At 32.0% G+C, this 7,287-nt stretch overlaps 1 non-coding gene across 1 annotated transcript; it reads right to left on the bottom strand.

The window, feature by feature from the left end:
* Positions 1-599: 599 nt before the first annotated feature.
* TRNAS-GCU (transfer RNA serine (anticodon GCU)) lies at positions 600-681 on the bottom strand. The gene has a single exon. It is a non-coding gene; the product is annotated as a tRNA-Ser (tRNA).
* Positions 682-7,287: the final 6,606 nt, after the last annotated feature.

Genomic DNA, 7,287 nt, shown 5'->3' with positions numbered 1-7,287 from the left:
ATTTCTTTTCAATATAGCTTCTTTATACTTAAACTATACTCTCTTCTCATAATTTGAAAAAGCTACGTCTCCCTTCTCCAAATGAGCTCTCCTTTCTATTTATCATTCACTCAAGCTCACTTGATAGAACGCTACATATGTGAAAATAAAAAATATTGATCGATAGAAGTTTTAGACAACTTTCTTCACCATATTGACATAAAGCTCTAACTCTAATACCATTTAGAGATTGGAGATCATCCTTGGTCTGCTCTGATGAGGAATGCATACCAAAACCAAAACCCTACAGTCTTGGCAAGATATATAGTGACAACTCAATCGTTAAGCTTAGAATGTTCTTCCTAAGCGCACATTCTCTTCAGAAAGACCACAGTTTGTTCGACTAGCAAGGAATCACACGTGTTCAAGTCCAGCCAAATACATACAAAAGGAATACAAGTTGGAGAAAACAAAAGCAATGATGAGGGATTGCAAATTCGAAGTGCAAAATAGGATGAACGTAACTGTGCTGCATTAAAATAAACAAAAATCAGATGCAGACTTACCGACACAAAATTCACATATTGTATAAAACACGTTACAAATAGACTGTATCGCAACGTCGCCTGAGAGATTCGAACTCTCGCGGGGAAACCCCATGTACTTAGCAGGCACACGCCTTAACCACTCGGCCAAAGCGACGTTCTGGTTTCAAAATTATATATATTTATTTCTGGTGAAATTGTCTCCTTAACCCAATGATTTCTAATGGAGTTGAACTTCAAGTATCGATCTCTAATTCCCCACAAAGAAGTAGAGCCTCCAAGTATTGATCTATTTGAGGACTACTTCATTAACAAATATCACACTTTGTGTCAGGTATTGAGAGAAGATGGTAAAATAAAAATCCCCATTCACCTCATGTATATGGCACAGCAGTGAATATGATTAGGCTGCAGACATTGCAAAGAATATGCACAAAAAATTGGTATCCATTAGGGAAGTGATAAGAAGGTAAATGATAAATGGCACTTTCTGTTGTGTCATATGTTCTTGTTACTTGTTTAGGAGGTCAAAAGAAGGGGTCTTTCTTCCCTATTTCTATAACTTTTTCTGACTTCACTTCCACAAACAAGGATGGATTGGATCAAACTTATTCAATTCTCTAGTCTTATAGAAATGTGGTTGGAATCTACAAGGATTATAATCTTAAATGATTTATTAATCAAGTTAAATTTAGCATTAAGAGGATCCCATTTATTCATGAGATTTTGTATGAAGATGTCATTAGAAATTGTTTAACAATTGATGACGTAATTGATAGAAGAATCAAATAGAGAAGTATAATGATTAGGGCATATTGGCATTTCAATCAGTCATTATTTTTCGAGAATCAAATATCCAAATCAACAAATGACCTAATTTTAGCAAATCTCTTTTGGTGTGATAGTTTTAACTTGTGGTAGTGTCATCATCAATATTGATCTTTTTCAACAATTACATTGATCAAAAGAATTTTTTTGGAAAGGAGGATAATATCTTGTAATGGACACAAGTCCCCAAGCAACTGTTTTATAAATGAAAAGTTAGCATGATATTGAAAAGATATACATGAGTCATGTAAGTTGGGTTTAGGTTGACATGTTATACTTTTCCTGTATAAGGGACTTGTAATATTGTAAAAGGTGATTTTGAAATTCTATTTTTGGGTTGGTGTTTTTAATTGAATGGTCATTATTTTAAGTTGCAAAAGAGAATTTTTCTTGTAAATAAAAAATATCTATATGGCATGTTTTCAATTTAGGTTTGTTAATATGAATAATGCTTACAACATGTGTCTTTTGCAATTATCTCCTTGATGCATGCACTCAGGTTATAAATAAAGAGTTCAAGGGTTTATGAGTTTATCCATGCAAGTTCATTAAATTGTATGTCTTATTTATTTATGTCTATTTAATTAATAGATTAAATGCTTAAAATGGGATATGAAGAACCATGTATGTCATTGAGAATTTGTAAGTTCAATTGTAGCAGACGCCCTTTTTTTGGATCTATCTTTATCAAGCACTAGTACAATTTATCCTTTGAGAGTATTGAGCATTAGAAATATTAGAAATGGCTACTCTATAGAGATAATCAAGCAATCAGTTAGAAAAACCAAAAAAATGTATATATCTACTTTCTTTGAAAACTTCTTACGGTCACATCACCATTTCAAAGATGGAAAATTGTAGACACTAAAATCTCACGTATCACAGAACCTAGAGCGTGGAAGAGAAGAAGATTATTGTCTCTTATTCATTTGCCACTAATTTGAGAGAGTTGAGCATTAGAAATGTTTATTCTATAGAGATAATCAGGCAATTAGTCGGAAAAACCAACAAATTGTAAATGTCTACTTCCTTTGAAAACTTCTTGTAGTTAGAACACCATTTCAAATAGAAAAAAATGTAGATGCTAAAATATCACTAACATTAACTATCATATTGTCACCCCATTTCAATGCCTAACAACACCCGTTCATTAAAATAGTTCATCTTTTGATTGAAAACTAATCCATATATTAATTCTTAATATACTTTATCAAAATAATATTGATTAAATTATCTTTATTATTTAATTAATTTAAATAAATCATTTTTTACAAATATTCAAAATAACAAAATATTCTATTATCCATAATGAATTTAATAAATCATGGTAAATCAAATTAATTAACTTTTTAAGAAGAATAAATAAATAGATTCATTAAATCAATAAATGAGCTATTTGACTAATACTAGCTACAACTTATCCTCATCCACTCCAACTTTGATGGGATAAACCCTTCATCTAAGATTGAATCCCAGTCATTCATCCATTTCTTTCATCTAAGATTGAATCCCAGTCATTCATCAATTTCCTTCAAGGCCTATAAATTGAGATCAAAGCCATCACCTTTCAAGAACGTAGATCTTGATTTAAGTAGGTAGATGCTATCTAGATAAACAATAGACACATAGGCTTACTTTTATCAAGAGAAGAGTTATTAGCACTTTATGAAAGGTTTGCATGTATTATATTTACTAGTCTTTAAGTTCTTACTTTGTTTTTGACTTGCTTGATTACAGGTAAAATCATTATAAGACATGGAAAAAATAACAAGAACTAGAGATAATGTCAAGGTCAAGCTACAATTGTTACAATAAGCCTTTAATTCAAATAGTGTATTCTCAACCTTGCACATGACATAATATAACAACTTGCAACAATTAAAATAACTATATATATATAATGTATGTCTCATTACACTGCTTGAGCAGATTATAGCCACTGGATAAAATAACAATAAGATATTTTTGGAACTTTAATTCAAATAGTGTATTCTCAACCTTGCACATGACATAATATAACAACTTGCAACAATTAAAATAACTATATATATATAATGTATGTCTCATTACACTGCTTGAGCAGATTATAGCCACTGGATAAAATAACAATAAGATATTTTTGGAACTGGATAAAACACTGAGAAACATACTTACACTGCTTGAGCAGATTATAATCACTGATATAGCATAGCATCATTATAGCCAAAAACAAAACCTACAAATTTTACTAAAATAATTTTGTTATGGCTAAAACAGTTAACTGAGAGCATAATGCTGCAATTCAGGTAACCACAGCACCAAAAAAAAATAGAAACTTTTCTATTAAAGTATTGTTGTACAGTTGAGAATAAGAGTAAACTAAAATTCATGTGATGGTTGCATAACGAGAAAATACACCATCTTTTCTATTTACAATGGTTTCTTCACCATCTTCTCTATTGCATTTATTCTTTTTAAAGATTTCCCAAGAAAATGAAACCCCAGGAAAATATGCAATGTACAATGACAAGTCAAAAAAATCACTTTTTTAATCGATAATTTAAATAGAAAATAACGAACCTTGGCATAAGTTTATATTTTACAGTCATGCACGAGATAAGATAAGATTACTGTTACTTTCAAAACATTAATCTCCACCTATATATAGCCAGAGACGAACAAAAAAACATCTAATAAATATCAATACTCCTATGCTCTCACAATCTCACTTCATGTAATTTAGGTGAGAAAAAGAGTGATTTGCAGTATAGGATGGGTTACGATGAACAATGAACCATGTGATCCATGAAGCAACATCTATGTTTATATGTTACATATAAAAGTATCTTAAGTCTCGACCTGCAAAACATGCTAGATCTTAGGAAGACACTAACAACTCTAGCATAAGCCTGGAAAGTTTTTGACTTCACGGTGCTTCCAGAAAGGACCCAAGCACCATAGTTTGGTCGATCAATGGAAAATCACAAACAAATATGTTTTGAATAAAACTAACAAGGCGAAGGCAAGATCAGATAGATAAAGATTTCAAATTCACTAACACTTTCTAAATTGAAAATTGACTAACATCTTCTAAATTTAATATATTTCTAAATTTAATATATTACTTACTTAATGTATATGATTTAAAACTGACTGAATTGCCATAGAGATCAAATGTTGAGTACAACAAAAAGAATTGAAGAGACGGAAGTAACTTTTAAGAATTGAAGGGAGGGAAGTATGCTTAAAATGTAACCCTCTCCTCGATCTTCTAGTCCCTCTTCTCCCTTCTTTTGACCTTCTCTCAAATGTGGGATCATTAAAACCATTGCTATCTTCCTCTCTCTTTCCCTTCCAAATTTTGAAAAAATCCTCCTTTGAGAATTCATCTATTACGCACTGCACACTATGCGCTCATTAATGTCTACAAGTAAGCAACTCGACAGATAACAGGACAGACTCTCCTCTCTATTATAAGTATGCTGTTTGTGTTACCTAAGTTCTCAATATTTCAATATTTCTTTAATCCACATTTTGATCCACATAGAGGATGTATGCTTATTTAAGGGGTTTTGTACATGGATGTCTATTTATTACTGAATATAGGGGTGAAGATCAGTAGGTGATAGGGTACTTAGATAAAATGAGATCAATAGTAGTGCATTAAAAATATGTCAAATGTTTATCTCAAAAAAGTATCTCTAAAATTCAAAAAATAACCAATCATGTGATGCCACATCAGCACACAAGTAAATATGACTTAGTGTACACCTATGGATCTTATCACAACTTGAGACCATTTGGACATCTTCACAAAGATGCATGCTGATGTAGCATCAGATTTGACCATATGGACTTGAAACTAAATTTTTAAATAAGGAACTTGACAAATGAGCTGCTGTATAAAATTGAAAATATTTTAAAATGTCCACATAAGATTTTGAGAAGCATGAAGTTGGGGTAAGCATATATAAGACCCTCTCCCCTACCTATGCATCTTATTACACATTTTTATTCAACGTGCACATCTTTAATTCTATTTCAGAGTTTTTTATATTTATTGTGCATATGCATTTGTCATATGACATTTGTATGCCTGTATCCTACTGTTTATTTCTCTCTTTTAGATAATAGAGCTGAGTTGTACAATCCAGATGCACTCCCCTGTAATGGATCTAAATTTCTGAGTAGTTCCTGACACTCTGAAGGAGTTGGCCATAATTAGTAAGCTCTCTCTAACAAGAAAATAGATAGAACTACTCTATTTAAAGGCTGTAGTTCAGCTATTTGCTATCATACGTTAAGTTTTGACAATGATCATATATTGAAAAAAAAAGAGCATACACCTTACCATGGAAAACACCATTTTACCATACAAACTACATGTGATGGGGATACCATAAAGGGGCCACATTCATTCGCAACCCCTTTGGATTTAAGCATTCACTCTAAGAAGTGATGACTGAACACACGGAAGAAAATGATATAGGTGATTTACATGAGAAGAATCTAAAGTCTTGATATAGTTTTATCAATCGTCTGAGCTATAAGCTAAAGTCCAATATTATATTATGTTATATATAATATAATATAGTATAAATTGAAAGATTAAAAAATTACAACACACAGAAAAAACAGAACTAAAAGAGAAGAACACAATTATTTTCAGAACTGATAATATTGATAATAGAAAATCTCTAACACCAAATTACAATAAGAGTAATTACCTTATAGACAATCATTTTCCTAAGAATAGGAAAAACAAAAACTTAAAACAATAAAACTAAAAATCTACTTTATAACTAAAACTATAGAACTTATTCTATCCTATCTTAGCAATATAAGATTGTTGATTATCAAAAACAAAAACCAACAAGAAAGCTGTTTTATTTAGAAAAAACAAAAAAAGCAGAGATTCGATCTCTGATTGGCTTATCTCCTACGTATCAGTCATATCTTCATAAATAATATAAGATCTAACTTTAATTATAAAATAAAAGTAAACAATATTCATAAAATTAAATAATTCTAAATTAAAGATTAAATAACTTTAAACCAAATCTTAAAATATAATCAACAAAAATATAGACATCAGTTTTTGAACTGAGCTTCCCGCCTACCTTGGTGCTGACTACGATGAATGTTGCAAAGGGGGCCCCTCTTCAGGGCTTCCCAGCCTCTAGGGACTTGAAATAATGACTCTCATGCTTATCCTTTGCCTTCTTTGGACCCTTTGGTGGTGGAATCTTTCCGGTGCCCTCCTCCTCAATACTGCTTTGACTATGTTTTAGCAGATGTGGAACCTTCCACATTCGTGGACAAGGTCCTTGGTGGAAGCCCTGATAAGATGGGGAAAGTGTCTGGCATTCCTGTATCCAAGGCGGAATGTGTGGTCAATGAACATCAAGTGGAGATACTTGATGTGTTGTTGAACTCGATGATCGTAGAGCTGACCCTTTCTCTAGTTGGTATGTTCCTTGCTTTTCTCCCTTCTTTGGACCAGGTAAGAAAGTGGATCGCCACTAAGTGGAAAATGAAAGGTAATGTTTTCATTAATGTTGTGTCACATGGACTTTTCCTTTTCAGTTTTATTAATCAAGAGGATCTGGCCTGGATCTTGATGGATGGGCCCTGGGCTTATCGAAGTAACAACTTCCTTTCCTTGTGCAAATGGAAGCCAACTCTTGACCCATGGAAGGATTTAGGTGTTGTGGCTCCAACATGGATTTGTCACCCTGGCCTTCCCTTGGATTTTTGGAACTTGGGAGTTTTTAAGAGAGTAAAATTACAAACCCGTGTCACACTTTTACAAAGGAAAAGGTTAACACAACAATCAATGTTCAATTTCGTCACCATAAAGGTGGCATTTGTATTTATAATTTGAAGATGATGTAAATTGATGAAATGTGTAAAATTTGATGAAGTTTAAGTCTACTATTTTTTGAAATTTTTTTGC

The sequence above is a fragment of the Cryptomeria japonica genome, chromosome 8, assembly GCF_030272615.1.
Source record: "Cryptomeria japonica chromosome 8, Sugi_1.0, whole genome shotgun sequence".
NCBI lineage: Eukaryota > Viridiplantae > Streptophyta > Pinopsida > Cupressales > Cupressaceae > Cryptomeria > Cryptomeria japonica.
Note: the sequence above shows the minus strand (reverse complement) of the source record. Positions and strands in the feature narration are given on the sequence as shown.